This window comes from Chiloscyllium plagiosum, unplaced genomic scaffold (genome assembly GCF_037043375.1).
Source record: "Chiloscyllium plagiosum isolate Xiang-an unplaced genomic scaffold, Cpla_swu_hap1 HiC_scaffold_19, whole genome shotgun sequence".
NCBI lineage: Eukaryota > Metazoa > Chordata > Chondrichthyes > Orectolobiformes > Hemiscylliidae > Chiloscyllium > Chiloscyllium plagiosum.
In genome coordinates this window covers 42255555-42274189 of record NW_028270157.1, presented here as the reverse complement: position 1 = coordinate 42274189, position 18635 = coordinate 42255555, and the positions used below count along the sequence as shown (strand labels likewise).

At 39.4% G+C, this 18635-nt stretch overlaps 1 protein-coding gene and 1 long non-coding RNA gene across 3 annotated transcripts in view; one reads left to right on the top strand and one right to left on the bottom strand.

Annotated features, from left to right (window-relative positions):
- LOC122559633 (muscarinic acetylcholine receptor M2-like) overlaps positions 1–18635 on the bottom strand; it is an 83758-nt gene that overhangs the window by 52557 nt on the left and 12566 nt on the right. The window lies entirely within an intron of this gene.
- The window catches only part of LOC122559634 (uncharacterized), a 159715-nt gene that overhangs the window by 137067 nt on the left and 4013 nt on the right, over positions 1–18635 (top strand). The window contains exons 2-3 of one of the 2 annotated variants that reach the window (XR_006314485.2): positions 3145–3240; positions 4374–4454. This is a non-coding gene — a long non-coding RNA (uncharacterized LOC122559634). Of the gene's footprint in view, positions 1–3144; positions 3241–4373; positions 4910–18635 lie in introns of those variants that run through there. The other variant, XR_015760442.1, reaches the window with a different exon arrangement.

Genomic DNA, 18635 nt, shown 5'->3' with positions numbered 1-18635 from the left:
AGCATTCTGATGAAGTGAGAATTGAATCTATAGGTTATGTCAGGACTGAAATGATCTTCAGTCTAAATATAAACACGAGGATTCCATTGCTGCTAGAAGATCAGATGCTAACAAAGTGGATTAGTATCCATATGGGTCGGATTTGTGTCTATAATGACTCTTTACAGAACCTCTTAATATTAAAAGATGCTGTACTTTGATGCAAGCACCTGCAAATGTAATATTTTGAACAAAAGGTATTCATCACTGTTGTAACCTACTAAAACAAATTAGTCAGAATACTCATAGCTAGTTTAGCATGAAGTTAAACATAATAGTTACATTACAGCTCTCAGTAATATAGCAAATAAAAAAGTAATTTGCAGCAGAAAGTAAGATAAATAATAAGTTATTTAAAAAAATTAACATTAGACAAAGAAATAATTTCAGCCTCTATCTCTGCTTTCCTGACTCAGTAACTGCATTATGATTGAATGGTACCAACAAGCTTTGATATCTCACCTAAATAATCATTCTTATGACTGTAAGCTTTTGGAAGAATTTGATGTTGAACCAAAACATTGACTAATCCTCACATATGTACCTTCTAACAGAAGTGACTGGAAAATAAACAGGTATAGAAATTTGACATATGTTTCCTCATATAGTTGAAAAGCTTGGGAGTGATTATAGTTTTTCTTCCACTGCCTGTACTAGAATAAGTTCATGCAATATAGATTATAGATATACCTAATTCTAATTTAATCTATATTCAATCAGAATTCATTCCTGTAAACTGGTAAGCATGCATAGAATATCTGAATAAAGGAATTATCTCCTAGATGGTTTTTAATCTATCATCAAAAGTGAAATGTTTGAATTTCCATGCATCTGAATTATTGACTGATGCATATAATGGTATTTTCAGTATTATGGTATACAAAGGGGAACCAGTGGTTGTAGTCTATTTGGATTTTGGAAAAATATTCAGTAGTGTTACTGTACAAGTCAACAGTTCATGGTGTTGGAGCAATATCTTTCAATCAAGGATTGGCTAACTAACAGATAACCAATAGAGGGTATAGAGTCATAGAGATGTACAGCATGGGAACAGACCCTTTGGTTCAAAATGTCCATGCTGACCAGATATCCCAACCTAATCTAGTTCCACTTGCCAGCACCCAGTCCATAATTCTCCAAAACCTTCCTATTCATATACCCATCCAAATGCCTTTTAAATGTTGCAAAGTACCAGCCTCCACCACTTCGTCTGGCAGCTCAATCACATACACTCCCCCCTCTGCGTGAAAAAGTTGCCCCTTAGGTCTCTTTTATAACTTTCCCCTCTCACCCTAAACTTATGCCCTCCAATTCAGGACTCTCCCATCCCAGGGAAAAGATCTTGTCTAGTTACCCTATCCATGCCCCTCATGATTTTATTAACCTCTATAAGGTCTCCCCTCAGCCTCCGATGCTCCAGGGAAAACAGCCCCAACCTGTTCAACCTCTCCCTATAGCTCAAATCCTCCAACTCTGGCAACATCCTTGTACATCTTTTCTGAACCTTTCAGACCAGAATTGCATTCAAAATTCCAAAGGTGGCCTAACTAACATCCTGTACAGCCTCAACATGACCTCCCAACACCTAAACAAATACTCTGATCAATAAAGGAAAGCATACCAAATGCCTTCACTACCCTATCGACCTGCGACTCTACTTTTAAGGAGCTATGAACCTGCACTCCAAGGTCTCTTTTTATCAGCAACACTCCCTAGGACCTTACCACTAAGTATATAAGCCCTGCTAAGACTTGGTTTCCCAAAATGCAACACCACACATTTATGTAAACTGAACTCCATCCGTCACTCCTCAGCCAACTGGCCCATCTGATCAAGATCCCGTTGTAATCTGTGGTAACTTTCTTCGCTGTCCACTACACCTCCAATTTCAGTGCCATCTGCAAACTTACTAACTACACCTCTTATGCTCACATCTAAATCATTTATGTTAATGATGAAAAGTAGTGGACCCAGCATAGTTGGAAGAAGTGCAAAAGCCAATACAAAAACAGTGAATAAGCTCACTGGACTTGAAATCCTAACTCTATTTATCTCTCTGCGGACTCTGCCAGACCTGTTGAGTTTCCCAGTACTTTGTTTTTGTTTCAAATCTTCAGCATCTGCAGTTCCTTTTTTAATTTTGATTTGGCTCACCTTCAGGTTGTGAAAATAATGAAGTATCACTTTGTCGGTGTGTCAGTTAGTAACAAACAATATTAATGACTTGGATGAAGGGACTGATGCATTATAACCAGATTTACTGATGGTATGAAGATTTATGAGAGTATAAGCAAACTACTAAACAATATAGAAAGGTTAAATGAGTGGCCAAAAGGTCTGGCAGCTGTAGTGCAATGTGGGAAAATGAGATCATCCACGTTAGGAAGAATAGAAAGTAAAATATTAATCAAGTAGGGAAAGACTAAATACTGCAGTACAGAGGGAACTGAATGTCCTTGTATTGTATATAAACTACAAGAGGTTCAGAATCTGATTTTTAAATTGTTAACAAGTTAGCCTTTCACCTGTGGCACAGTTTATTTTTATGTAAGGAAATTTTCTTTGTAGTTTCTGCTGTTTGTGTAGAAATAACACTCTATTTATAACTTTGGGGAAAATGAAGTTTTCTTTTGCCATTAATCCTCAAAGACAGAGATATTCCTTAAATTTGCTGCTGAGTTGGGACACGTTCAATATTTGAATCGTATAATCCTCTTGACTACTTACATCTCCTTTTAAGTGGATGCCTATGATGATTTTTAAAGCCAATAGCCCATTGTTGTACCAGCTGATTTTGGATAACAGTAGGATCATTGGAATTGTTGTAATGGAGTCAAAATTTAACAATAATTTCAAAGAATTTTGACACTTTTTGAGAGAGTACCAATAACTGTAAAATGTTATGCAGTCACTTAAGAAATTCCAAATGATGTCAGAAATCTGAGTATTTTTCTATGCACACCCCATTCTATTGTTGTCTGGATGATTACCAGCTCTGATTATCATGTCTGTCCCTGCTCCTCAATCAGATGAGGTTTTTTTGCCCTGTATCAGTACTGCTGTCCACCACCACTTGTGTACATTCATGGAATAAATGTTTTTCAGCATTCTAGAAAAAGATTTGCCCTTTTCTCTCTTTTGTGCTTCACAAGCTAAAGGATATCTACTGGCTGGTGGAATGCTTCTCCTATTGGTTAGCAAGTAAGTCATGTTTTAAGAAGACTCAAATTTTCATTTTCACCCTTTAACCATCCTATAGCGTTTTTTGAACGAGATTGCCAGTTGGTGGTGAATGAAGGACACTCGTCTATCAATATGAAAAAAATATATGTCCTCTGGAATGCAGAAAAGGATGTTGATGGAAAAAAGAAAGTGAATGAAAAGAAAGTGAATGAAAGTGAATGATGCAAGATGCTTAACATTAGAACAACAGAGATTTAGCTGTAGAACATAAAGTTTTACATGTTGGCATGTAGCTTGAAAGCTCTTGAATCATATGGGAAATTTGAGTTTACTTACAAAAAGATGGAATACAAAATATGGAATTTCTTCAAGACATTAATTGAAATTTTAAATGCAGCTGTGGGGACTTCATTATAGAAAGAATAAGAGCGTTTTAAGAAGGCAGCTTTGCTTAGAGTATGAGATCAAGGTTAGAGATTATAATTTTGAAGAAAGGCTCCACCAATGTTTGCCTTCTTCCACCAGATCAAAGGGTTGAGATTTTTCAGTGAAGACTTGAGATGGTTAACTAGTGAAAGATTGATCACATTTGAAATGAGTCGGGAGATTAAGGTTGAAATAATGGGAGATATTTTCACAGGGCTGTTATTTCTCAGATTCAAGGGGCGTCAAAATAAAGTTTACTTTTGTATTGTGAATATATGAGCATTATAATTTAGATTGGCAGATCCACAAATAATCTATTTGGAATATAGCCTCACAACCAAAGTAATTGGCGACCAGTTGTATTAGTACATGAAATATTTTAAACAAGTAATTATTGAGTAGGTATGTTATTTTGAAAAATGTCCAAATATTTGATAAGGGCACACAACTGGTATGGGAAAATGGCTTATGAATTAACTTCAGTTATAGAGCTGGCAGAATGTAGCAAAGGCCTCCTGTATTTAAATCTAACACTCTCTTTTGTAATATAACATACTCTTTTGAGTATTTAAAGTTCCTTGAAATATGTGACATAATGAATTATTTATTGATTTGGACTTCAAAACAAATTCCTACAATTGTATCAGGAATAAAATTTGTACAGTGGTGGGCATAAGCTGTATTAATTTCATATTTTCTCTTGATGTCCTCCACTGTGGTTACAGAGCACTTGGGAATGGTGAGGAGAATTTCGAGCATGAAAACGTAAGGAGAAAGGGAGCATCTTGAATGTTAGTTCTCAGCTGGTAAGTTTGCTGGAATAACTGCATGGACTGTCAATAAATTGCTATTGTACCTCTAATTTTATATATTCATGAATATAATGTATGCTTGCAGCTACCAACAATCTAAAATGTTTAGTTTCTGGGTGACCGCCAAAACACTTAACATCTGAGAGCATAAGCTGTTGTTCATACTTGAGTTTGCTGGAAATGAACTAAACATGTTGTTGCCTTGGATAACCACTAGCAGTCAGCAACTTAAAATTTATATTGGAGGGTAGAATATAAACGTTACTGTGTTTCAATCCAGTGCATCTGTTTCAGTGGCATGGACCGTGCAGTCAGTGACCAAACAATGCTTGCTGATCATCTCTAAGAAGCTTCTCACAAAGATCTTGTGATCCCTTTGCTACAAGTTTTCCCTTTCCCATTGTCCGCTTAAATCCAGGGCCATGTCAAGGAACTCTCCAAGCACCCAGCATCAATGACAACACCTAAAAGGATAAGCAGTCAATCAGAATCAAGTATACTTTCAGGCAGAAAATCAAGAAGAAAAATACACTGAATTTAAAATATGACAGAACAAACTAAACTATATATTAGTTTTTAGCATGCTATTTCTATATTTGTAAAATGTTCTTTATTGTCACCTTGATAACTTGTTATGATCGCTCTACTTTAGTTTGTATGGTTTTGGATTACTTATTACTTTGGTTAGACCCTTATACCTGTGCAACTCTTATATCTATCATGTAATTCTAATCATTTGGTTTGTCGCCAGCATCATCTTATTTGTTTTTTATAATTATCTCTGCCTCAATTGATAGATCATCCCTTTGTTTGTTATTCAGCTATTGACACTTTATTCACACTGTCTGACACTCTTGATCACCTGCAGAGACCTGTTGTTCAGCCTGTTGACACTTCTCTTGCATCATGTGGTCTTTTGATCTCTCTGATTGCAGGTTCTGTGCCTGAGTGCTTTGCTTTCACTTCACCTCACAAAGGAGGTTTTTAAAGAAATGATGAAGAAGATTTATGAAGGCATAGTGGTGCACATTGTCTATATGGACTTCGGTAAGGCGTTCGACATGGTTCTGCATGGTAGACTGGTTAGCAAGGTTAGATCTCATGGAATCCAGGGAGAGCAAGCCAAAGCCTTGAAGGTAGGAGACAGAGGGTGCTGGTGGAGGGCTGCTTTTCAAACTTGAGGCCTGTGACCAGCAGTGTGCCACAAGGATTGGTGCAGGATCCACTGCTTTTTGTCATTTATATAAATGATTTGAATGTGAATATAGGAGAAAAAGTTTGCTGATGTCATCAAAATTGATGGTGTAGTGGACAGCGAAGAAGGTTACCTCCAAGTTCAACAGGACCTTGATCAGATGAGCAAATGAGCATAGGACTGGCCAATAGAGTTTAATGTAGATAAATGTGAAGTGCTGCATTTTGGTAAGAAAAATAAGGGCAGCACTAATACTTAATGATGAGGTACTGGGAGTGTTACCAAACCAAGAGACCTTGGAGTGCATGTTCATAATTCCATAGAAGTGGAGTCACACGTTGACAGGATAGTGAAGAAGGCGTTTCGTACACTTGCCATTATTGGTCAGTGCAATGAATATAGGAACTGGGACACCATGTTGCAGGCCACCTTTGGAATACTGTATTCAATTCTGGTCTCCCTACTGTTGGGGAGATTTCACTGCGGTGTTTAATGTAGGGCTAGGGAGGGTGACACTTCCAGCCCTGAAATGGTTAACAACAGCCAAGTGAGCTGCTGCAGGCGATTGCATGACTGCTGGAGCTTGTAAGGGATATGCATAATGTTAATTAAATCTTGGAGCCTGTAAATACCAGCCAGTATCAATTGCCCCATCGAAACTCGGGATTAATAAAGAAACTGATCGGAATCTGTAACTGTTAGACAAGTGTGAATTGCTCTATCGGAACCTGTAACTAGTGAGTGTGAATGGCTCTATTTAAGTCTAAAGTTGATAAGTGTAATTGTCAATTTAGTTAAACTGAAACTATTGAAAATGGCTAGCCTGTCAGACGCATAGTAATTCCTTGACACAATGGACTATTGAATACGGGATCGGAACCGCTCCCGGGGATGGCTGAGCCATTGTCAAGCACAGCAGGAGCTGGACAGGCACTTCGATGCGGCCAATAGGAGGACGGATCCCCAGCGCGCGCAGATGAATGGACCAATGGGGAAGGCGAACTGACCGGGGACTCCAGGCAGCGCGAAGTATAATTGTGTCAACTTTGAACGGGAAGACAGAACGCCTTCTCCAACGAATGCATGCTTGTAGATTCGTTGTACCAGTTAAGATTCTGTGAATAAACTGCTGTCTGCGTCTAATCATAGTTGCCAGTGTGAGTCTCTCCTTCCAAAAGAACACGCAAAGACGGGACCCCGCGGGTCTGTCTTAACACTACCATGGTAAAAATGTTGTGAAACTTGAAAGGTTCAGGAAAGTATTGCAAGGATGTTGCCACGGTTGGAAAGTTAGACCTATAGGGAGAGGCTGGGGCTATTTTCCCTGGAGCTGACAGGTGACTTTATACAAGTTAGAAAATCATGAGGGCATGTATAGGGTGAGAAACCAGGGTTTTTTCACCAGGGGAGGGGAGTCCGAAGCTAGAGGGCATAAGTTTAAGGTGAGAGACGAAAGATTTAAAAGGGAACTAAGGGGCACCTTTTTCACACAGACAATGGTGTGTGCATGGAATAAGCTGCCAGAGGAGATGGTGGAGGCTGGTACAATCACAACATTTAAAAGATTGGATATTCATATAGGAAGGGTTTAGAGTGATATGGACAAAATGCTGGCAAATCGGACTAGATTAATTTAGGATATCTGGTTGGCATGGTCAAATTGGACCGAAGGGTTTGTTTCCACGCAGTACATCTCTATGACTATTTAAGACCCAGATGATTATGTGACATTGTGCTGGTGTTGCAGTCGAACATTCAGGAAATAGGGGTATAAATCACTTCTCAGCAGCTTGTGGAATTTAAAATCAGTTGATAGTATCAAAGGGGTCACAAAATTGATTCAGTGTTGGGAAACTATAATGGTTAATGGACAAGTTTCAAATTGGATGAGGTTTGTAGTGGAGAATCCTGGGGTCAGCATTTTCTGCTTTACAATAATGATCTAGATCTTTAATTTCAAGGGACAAATTTGAAGTTTGTCCAAGGAGTGGGTGGATAATCAGCAGATAAAGTTTAATTTGGAGAAGTGCAAGGTGATATGTTTTGGTAGAAAAACATGGACAGGTGGTAGAAAATAAAGGGTATGGTTGCACAAGGTGTTGCAGAAAAGATTTATCAGCATGTTGCCGGGACTGGACAGTTTGAGTTATAGAAAGAAGCTGAAGAGGCTGTAGACTTTTTCCCTGTAGAGGGGAGGCTGAGGGGTGACCTTATGGAGGTTTATAAAATCATGATGGGCACAGATAGCGTAAATCAGCAAGATATTTTTTCCAGGGTAGGGGAGTCCAAAACCAGGTTTAAGGACAGAGGAGAAAGACTTAAAAAGGGCCTGAGGGGTAACTTTTTCACGCAGAGGGTGATGCATGTATGGAATGCACTGTCAGAAGAAGTGGTGAAGCTGATACAATTACAACATTTAAAAGGCATCTGGATGTATTAAGAATAGGAAGGGTTTAGAGAGTTATGGGCCAAGTGCTGGCAAATGGCACTGGGTTGGATTGGAATATCTGGTTGGCATGGTTGAGTTGGACCAAAGAGTTTGTTTCCTTGCTTTATGACTCTATGACTCTTTACTACAAATGAGGCACAAACCTGGCAAGCCACAACATCATTCAGTATTTATGCTAAAATTATGGCAGCAGCATACTATACACAGAGATAAATGAGCCACAACTAACAGATTATTTTAAAGTTGCACAGTCTTATGACTATATTCTACAGAACATAGAATGGTAGAGCATAGGCTCTGCCCATGATGTTGTACCGAACCTGACACCAAATTAAACTAATCCCTTTTGTGTGCTCTTGGTCCATATCCCTTCATTCCTTGCATATTCATGTGTTAGCTAAAAGTCACTTAAATGCCCCTATGGTATCAGCCTCCACCAAGATCCCTGGCAGTACATTCCACACTCCTATCACTCTCTGGGTAAAAACCTTGCCCCTCACATCTCCTTTGAACGTTACCCCTCACACCGTAAATGCATGGCCCCTAGTTTTAGACATTTCACCTCTGGGAACAAGATTCTGACCGCCAACCCCATTTATGTATCTCATCATTTTATAGACTTCTATCAAGTCTCTCCTCAGCCTCTCCTCAGCTGGAGAAAACAACCAGAGTTTTTCTAACCTCACTTATAACTAATACCCTTTAATCCACGTAGCATCCTGGTAAACCTCTTCTGCACCATCTCCAAAGCCTCCATATCCTTCTTATAATGTGGCGACCAGAATTGAACACAATACTCTAAATGTAGCCTAACATTATAAAGCTGCAACATGACGTCCTAACTCTTGTACTCAATTCCCCAAACAATAAAGCCAAGCATGCCATACACCTTCTTTATCACCTATCTACTTGCATGGCCAGTTTCAAGGAGCTGTCTGTACATCAACACTGTTCAGGGTCCTGCCATTCACAATATACTTTTCCCAAACATTTGATCTCCCAAAGTGCAGCATCTTACACTTACATGGATAAAACTCCATTTGCCATTTCTCTATCCATATCTCCAACTGTTCTGTATCCTGCTGTATCCTTTGACAACCTTCTACATTATCCACAACTCCACCAACATTTGTACAATCTGCAAACTAATCCATCTACGTTTTTATCCAAGTCATTTATGTATATCACAAACAGCGGAGATCCCAATATGGATTCCAGCAGATTACCACTAGTTATGACTCATGGTGGACAACTAAACAACGATGGGGAGAAGGAGACTCTATGAAATTGCTATACTCAATGATAGCAATGAGGACAAAAGACAAGAGTGAATTCTTTGTAACCACCTTCAGCCAGTGTTGAGTGGATTATCTATCTCAGTCTCCTTCTGAAGTTGTCAGCATCATCGAAACCAGTTCTCAGCTAATTCTATTCATTTCGTGTGATATCAAAAAATAGCTGAAGGTACTGGAAGCAGTAAAAGATTTGGGTTGTAGTGGTGCTAAAGATTTGTGCTCACAAGCTAGGCCTGAATCTAGCCAACCTGTTCCACAGCAGATACAACATTGATATCTGCCTCACAAAATTGCCAAGTGTTCAGGTATATATTGTCAATAAATATCAAGACCAGTCCAATATAATTATAAGTCAAGCAGTTCACTTTTAATCAACAAAGAGATGAAAGATGTAATTGACTATGCTCAACAGTACCTCAAAATATTTTCATCAGTGCTCAGTTTCAGTTTACCCAGAATCACTCAGCTTCAGGATTGATTATCGCCTTGATTCAAATATGGTCATAAGAGCTGAATTGAAGGTTGAGGTAAGGTGACTGTCTTTGCCTTCAAGGCAGTTTTAGATGTGACACTAAGGTGTCTCAACAAAACTGGAATTTACTCCAATGGTTGGAGTCATATCTAACAAAAAGGACAGTGGGTGCAGTTTTTGGAAACCAATCACTTCAGTGCAGGACATCACTGCATAAGTTTCCCAGGACAGTGTCCTTCATCCAACCATCTTAAGCTGCTCAATCAATTACCTCCCTTCATCATAAGAAAAAGCTGTATTTGCTGCTCCTCAGATAATGAAGTAGCCTATGTCTAAATATAGCAAGCAACATTGCCTGAGCAATATTCAGGTTTGAGCTGATAAATATCAAAATTCAATTTCAGCACACAAATACCAGGCAATAAAGTGTCCAACAAAAGAGAATCCAATCATTCAACGAAATTACCACCATTGAATCCTCTCAAAGTTATCTCATCCCAAAGTCTGTACAATATACAAGGTGCAAATCAGGAATATAATTGAATACTTGTCACTTGTCTAGATGAGTTTGGCTCTGACAACACTTACAAAGCTTGTTACCAACCAAGACAAAACAGCCAGCTTGATTGCATCATACCCACCACATAAGATTTCCTCCATCAAAGACACACCATGCATGTTAATTATACCATCTATAGACACACTGCAGCAACTTACCAAGATGTTTATTTTGCAGCATCTCCAAAGCAGCAATCTCTACTGTTTTGAAAAATGGCAGCAGTGTAATGAAAATCTCACAAGACTAATCATCTAGCATTGCCATCTAATGTAATGGGTTCAATTCCCACTACAGCAGATGATGACATCTCATAGAAATCTGGAGTTAGAAACACATGACAATTGCAATAAAAATTGTCATTGCTTTCGCCAATGTGCTTTACAAAGAGACCTGGACTTACAGGTGACTATAGGCTCATAGTAATGTGGCTGATTCTTAGTTGCTCTCTGAAACAGTCTACAGAGCCAATCTGTTCAAGGACAACTAAGAATGGGCTACAAATGCAAGTCTGGACAAACAACACCCACATGTGGAAAGTGAGGACTGCAGATGCTGGAGATCAGAGTGTGGTGCTAGAAAAGCACAGCAGGTCTGCCAGCATCCGAGGAGCCTGAAACGTCGATTTTCCTGCACCTCGGATGCTGCCTATCCTTCTGTGCTTTTCCAGCACCACACTCTCGACAGGCAACACTCACATTCCATATAAGATTAATAAAAGGATGGGAATTCAAAGTTTGTGAGAAGATTTGTAGCTCAGGTGCTCGTTGTTGTGGTTCTGTTCGCCGAGCTGGGAATTTGTGTTGCAGACGTTTCGTCCCCTTTCTAGGTGACATCCTCAGTGTCACTGAGTGACACTGAGGATGTCACCTAGACGGGACGAAACGTCTGCAACACAAATTCCCAGCTCGGCGAACAGAAGCGCAACAAAGTATGGGAATGTCATCTGCTACAAGTTCTTGTCCAAATGACGTATTATACTGACTTAAATCCTTACAACTTACTTCCTAGCAGAATTGTGGAAGTACCTTCATCACATAGTCTGCAAGAGTTAAAGGTAGCAGCTCACCAACACTTTAAGTGTTACATACAAAACACTTACTTAGCTTTCCTTTTTACAGGTGATGAAGCACCTGTTGTCAATTTCCAATATTTTCTGAGTTTGTTCCTGTATTGACATTGTTCTTAATATTTGCTGCTTAATTGCATACAGGAGCTTGGTTATTCCAGGTTTAACGCAGAATCCCGACAGCATGGAAGCAGGCCATTCAGCCCACAAGTCCACATTGACCCTCCAAAGAGTAACCCACCTAGAGCCATCCCCCTACCTTATTACTCTACATTTCACCTGACTAATGCACCTAACCTCCACATCCGTGAACATTATGGGCAATTTAGCATGGCCACTTTACCTACTCTGAACATTTTTGAACTGTGGGAGGAAACCCACGCAGACAAGGGGAGAATATGCAAACTCCACACAGGCTTTCGCCTGAGGCTGGAATTGAACCTGGGTCCCTAGCACTGTGCGAGGCAACAGTGTGAGCTACTGAGCAACCATGTCATTTCAAATATACAACATATTGTATGAACTCGCCATATGCAAAGTTTATTTCATACAATAATATAAAACATAATAGCTTACTGCATGAAAACCATAACACTGCCCATTATTTTGCTAGGGGAGTGACTTGACTGAAGTAAGCCTCAGCAATATTTCAACTGAGATATCCATGTAGCATAACTGACTCATACATTGCAATCAAGGTGGGACAATGCTCGGCTCCTTGGCCACACATTTAAACTTTCAGCTACTCAAATGGCAGGACCAGCTTTATTCTCCCCTTGTTTAACAAAAGAAAACAATTAAAGTAATTAAAAGTAAAGAACAATTATTAAAGTATTTTGCTTCTCTTCATCCCGTGTTTGCTTTTTCCATATTCATAAGCTTTTTCTTTCTTATTTGATCTTACATAAAAAGTAAAGTCATCAAAGCCCTACCAGACCACATGGCTGCTCTCTCATTAGAGAGAGGTGACTGGTGGTGATTTAACCTGAAATTCACTATATCTCAGGTGAGGAGAGAGGTTGAGAAGGAGAGTCCTTCGTGGTAACCTCAGCTGGTACAGGAACTGAACCCATGCTATTGATATCACTCTATATCACAAACTGGTCACCAGCCAACTCACATACATTTGGGTTTTAACATAAAAGTAGATAATTCTTTAAAAATACAACTATCCTCAACAAGGTTTTAAGGAAGGATCATTGAATCCAAAATGTTAACTTTGATTTCTCTTCACAGATGCTGGCAGACTTGCTGAGCTTTTCCAGCAACTACTGTTTATGTCGTAAGTAATGTTTGATTTATACAAACTATCCACTGTAATTATAACTACCTTATAGCAATCACTGTTGGGTGGCACAGTGGTACGATGGTTAACACTGCTGCCTCACAGTGCCAGGGACCTGGGATTGATTCCAGCCTTGGGCAACTGCCTGTGTGGAGCATTCTCCCCGTGTCTGCATGGGTTTCCTCCCAGTGTTCAAAGATCTGCAAGTTAGTTGGACTGACCGTGTGAAATGTCTCATAGTTTCCAGGGATGTGCAGGCTAGGTGGTTTAGCCATGGGAAGAGAAGGGTTACAGGAATGGGGTGAGTCTGGGTGAGAGACTCTTTGGAGGATCATTGTGGGCTGAGTGGCCTGTTTCTACACTGTAGGGATTCTATGATTCTTATTGGAATAAAAACAAATATGACATAATTATGATTCATGTGATTATTTTATGAATGGCTTGCAAATACATAGTACAAGTAAATGAAGAGCAAGAACAAAAAAAATCCTTATTTATTGGATCTACTATTCTTGTAGCACACCTTTGATAAGAATAAATATTATCAGCTGGACATACTTTGATTTCAAAACAAAAAAACCCTAGGGTCCGAGGGGTTCACAAAATAACATTTCCTTAATGGTATTAGCTGAGTATCCTAATTATAGAGACGTAAAAATTCCTCCCCAGATTTACGAAAAAAAGATATTTTGATTAGAGTAGCAAATACTCACACTTCAAGAGAAATTAAGTGCAGTGTTCAAAGCGAGGTTAAAACGTTGGAGAAGGATACATAAATAGAAAGGAACAAGGTCATGAAACAATTTGAATACCGGGGTGAACGTTAAACTTGAGATGTTGGGAGATTCCGAGCCGATGTAGAACAGGGAGGACCAGGGTAAGGAGAAGGTGAAGTTAAAGGAGTATAGACACCAATTTCTTTTGTGGAGTGTATTGTTACTTCCGCTTCTGCTTATGGGGAAAAGATTTTCCAAATTGGAAAAACGCATGTTTAGTTTTCCTGACCTGTTAGTGTTTGCACATTTTAAAACTGGTACCAATGGGGAAACATGGAAACGTGGGATGATACCGATCAGAAAAGGAAGACTTTGTAAATGCACTGAGAAAAACTGAAACTTCTGCGCTTTAAATTCATACATTAGAAATGGCCTTCAATGCATTGAATTCCCTGGTTCTTATACGAAGTAGCTGGCGTGTTTTCGAAAACCGAGCAAATCGACTTTTCTTACGATTTCAGTATGAAATTATCTCGCAGACAAATTCAATTTCAGGGGTGCACAGTAATCTATTTCATTGCGCAAAAAAAAGAGATTTATCCTGGCAAGGGCGAAGGTGCTCAAAACTTCATCGTTGCAACCGCCACCCGATTACTGTGTTTTTCAGTCGTCAGGACAATATGTATCGAGAAAGAAGCTGCTTTAGGGACACGGAACCAAGCGCTGTCTAATACCTATCTCTCCCTCAATGTTCCAGATAGTGGTCCGGAACCATAGAAAGCCTTAAATCCGGAACCCAAGTGCTTGCGAACAACAGACAGCAACATCCATTTGTGTTCATTTCCCAGGGAATGGGATTCCAAGGAGGCGGCTGCATAATACTATTAGAGCGTAAATCATGACCATGTAAGTCATCCCTCACAGTTTGGAAGTGATTACATTTCCATGCTATGATTAGCACTGAAACAAAATGCATGATTTATTTGGAGAGAATTGAGGTCCAACAGAGGAAAGCCAATTTAACGCTAACCAGATGTGACAGCTGCCCACATAGTGTGGCACGCAAACTGGAGAACTTTTCAAATTAAATTCCTGCGTTCTTAAATGATAAGAAAGCGAGAGAAAATAAATGCTAGATATCAGATGTTTTGAGAAGAAAGCTTGCAGAAAAAGTGAAGGCGAGCAGTGATCATCAATATTCTTTCCACAAAGCTGACACTGCTCAGATTATGTGCTCGCCACTTTACGTTTTCAGTCAGAGATCAAAAATTGTCAAGCCTTTGACAATTTAACAAAAAAGATAAATCATCCCTAACTTGGTGCACTTATGTAGAATCACGTTCTATTTCCAAACAATGTCACATTGAACCGCCACCCACTGACTCTAACAGGGTTAACATATGATTTGGAGATGCTGGTGTTGGACTGGGGTGTACAAAGTTAAAAACCATACAACACCCGGTTATAGCCCAGCAGGTTTAATTGGAAGTACTAGCTTTCGGAGCGCTGCTCCTTCATCAGGTGGTTAGCACAGGGTACATCAAAATTTACTTTGATGCACATTCAAATGTCAAGGACAGCTCGTCAACAAAAACCCGACTCAATAGCCTTCAAATTGTGCTGTGAAATGAGGAAGGTCTCCACATTAATCTGCATTGATATTAGTGATGTTGTCGATGGCCAATCCATGTTTGAGGAAACAGAAATACTGAGAAAAACTCAGCAGGCATGGCAGTGTCAGTGGGCAGAGAAACATTTCGAACCCGGTCACCCTTGGGTCTCGCCACAGATGCTACCAGACCTGCTGAATTTCTCCAGCAATTTCTGTTTTTGTTTCAGATTTCTGGAATCCGTCCTTCTTTGTCTTATTTCCATCTTTGAGGAGACACATTCCCTGTTCTTCTATTATATTGTTCTGTTTATCATTTTAACGCAAATATCCCGTGATTAAAGCAAGTGCGGTCGCATTCTAGATTCAAGATGTTAACTTGCTAAATACCCGCAAGGAAAGTTCAAGCAAGTCATTCCAAACATTAAATTTGCACATGGGTGCGTCAATTTCATACAGTAATCTTCATCGATATACTAGCAGAATGCATAGAACTGCTATATACTAACACCATGGAAGTTTATGACATATTAATTGTTCATGGAATGTGGGTGTCGCTAGCATTAAATGTCCATCCCTAATCAAGAGTCAACAACATTGTTCTGGGTTTGGAGTCACATTGAGGTCAGGCAAAGGTAAAGATGGCAGATTTCCATTGGTGAACCAGATGTTATGTTTTTGCGTCAATCCACAGCGGTGGCCATTAGGCTGGATCCCTGTTTTTCCCTTCAGTTCTAATGTCACCACCTGCCTTGGTGGGATTCATGCCAATGGCCACAGAACATTAGCTTGGTGTTCTGGATTACGAGCCCAGTCATATTAATGCTGCACCATTTTTTTCTCTCATGCAAAGTCACGTATTCAGACGTAATTATACATATAAGAGGTGATTGAACATACCTAAAAACAATTACAAAGACATTTAGATAACTACAAAACAAGTCTTAGTAGTTTCTCGATAAAGAAATCACATTCCAATAGGCCAGTCAACTTATACCGCAATGATGGAGACATTGGCAGTACGGATTTAGAGTGAAAAATGCTAGTTATCTATAAAGGGGAGAAAGAACAGTTAATTCTCATTCAATTTGCCGAGATAAATTGCTGTGCCCAAAATAATAATCTGTGTGTTTCCTTCACGTATTCTGATGGATCACACACAGATTGTGTTTCCAGAATCTTCTGATTCTAATGCAGAATTCGAGTATTACAATTTTGATTGTACCAAGAATAGAGTGCGCTTGCTTCGCTTATACCTTAGCTCAAAAACAGCGATTCTGGGAAACTGCAAATTGGTAGCTCGTCAGTGACATAATCCATACCAGCTCACTAACAATCAAATTCTGGCATTTTTTGTGTGTAATAGCAAAACAGACAAGCATCTGTGCTCAGGCAGTTTGTTGAAAATGTCTGACGGTTTATCCATACAGTTGAACATACGGTTGACAATGTTTTCCATATACTGTCAAATAAGACATTGAGGGGATCCTTTTACCCAGCATATCTTTTGTGATGTGAGATGCGCTTTGATAGGAATGTCCTTTCATTCCCTATGAATTACCACATATCTAAGTTGCCGGCACCCCACAGTGTTTGTATTGCACGCAGTCCTGCACCACTAGTCGGAAAACACAAGCGCATGTTACAAACAGACATAATATGTGCTTGAATTAATCTGATAATAATTCAAAGGAATCGTTTATATCAGATTAGTGTGACTCACCAGGCAAAATAACATTCTAAATTCAATTAAAAGAATGTAAAAACTGAGCTCTTGGCTAGTTCATGTTAAAGTGACATCCTAGAATGTGCTAGAGACTATTTATTCCAAAAAACAGTTGATTTGTATTTTAGTGTTAGAAGGCGAGTTTATTTATAATGACTGAATAGAATCTCCTGATCAAAAGTCGGGAGAGATAGAACACAAAAGATAAAAGGAAAGTGATAATTGTAAGCACAATTTAAATTCAGTGAACTCCAAAGGAAGAGAGGATCTATACCGCAATCTAACCCCTTTGGAGCTTCTTAAGCTCGGTGGTAAATCTCTGCCCCTCAGACAGCTACTAACAAACATACTGTACAGCAGGGGAATAAAGACTCGACGTAAGCAGCCCCTTCCCTGAAACCCACAGCACTGAGTCAGCTTGTGACCTTACAGTCAGCCATAAACTGCCAGTGGTCCTGCATCAGCAAGCAAGGTAAAACAGATAAAGATGGTTTATGAAAGTCCAAGGAAGTTGCATCATTGGATAAATCTTGTCCCTCTGTTTAATCACCTTCGCAGAGTTCCGGTCCAACTTGAGCTGCTGCTCATAAAAAACTACAGAACGCCTCCTATTGCCTGTGTGCTGCACTGTTAAAGAACTCCAATATTCGTCACTAAATGTCAGATTGTTTTATTTATTTAGCTATAGCTATCTGGCCCATCATTATAAAATTCTGGATAAAGGTTCGCTCTGTAGCAATTATTATGTTCCTTTTTTTAAAAAAAGAATCTGAAAATATTAAACAGAACCCTTTTTCCTCACTAGATTATTTTGTTCTGTGGTATCCCTCTCTGCTGCAGATGCCCTGTCAAAATGTTATTGTTGTAATGTATTATCACAGCATGAGGCAAACCTGTTATATACCATGTTGCAAAGTCTAAAGTCACAGTAATATATTTCAAAATACTCTGGATACTATTTGAAGAACAGCTGTATATTTGATATCGTTGCCTTTGATTTATGCTCCACATAGTATGAGATCAAAGCATTTTATACTTTCATTCTCAAAATGGTCTCAAGTGATTTCTCTCCGAATTCAAGGTCTTTCGTATGGAGTTGTAGCAAATTCAGCAGGTTCCAAATGGATATTTGGCACATAAAAATATGGCAACATAGGCTTTCAGGATGAGTACCAAGTACCACAGTTAGCCCCTTGTAGCTTCTTCTTCTTCAAAGTATCTCCATATCAGTTGATAATAAATGAAGGGCATGCTTTTTTTTATCCTGGAATTCAAATGATGGAAAATTCATTGTCGCATTTTTTGCTATGATAATTTTTGGTTGCATGCTAGTCGAGTGTCATAGAAAAGGACATTGGACAAAACGCGTTCTGTTTGATGTGCGCAGAGTTCCTTTTATCGTTTGTACCTCTTCCCAATGGGAGAGCCAATGAATGACGTGGCTTTCACTCTCAGTAAAACTGCAAAGATAACCTACACTGCGCCTAGTGGTATTTGCACGACTTGTTGCCTTTCAGACCCCAAAGCCGCTCCACGTTTCACTTCTACATATCCTGCACTCTTTACCCCTCCTGCTTTGTCCACCCACTCCGTCCTCCTAATTCATGCTTCTCATTCTCGTTCATGCTTAACCGGTCGTCTACATAATCCAATTCGGCAGACCGCTCGGGCTTAGCACTGTTCGCATGAGCTTCATACTGAATCCATTTGCACAAGCCCCTCACTATTAAATAGCCCAGCCCCTCCCACACTCCCACCAAAACAAAATCCTGTCAAAACTGGGAGTCAGAAAGAAGAGCAGAA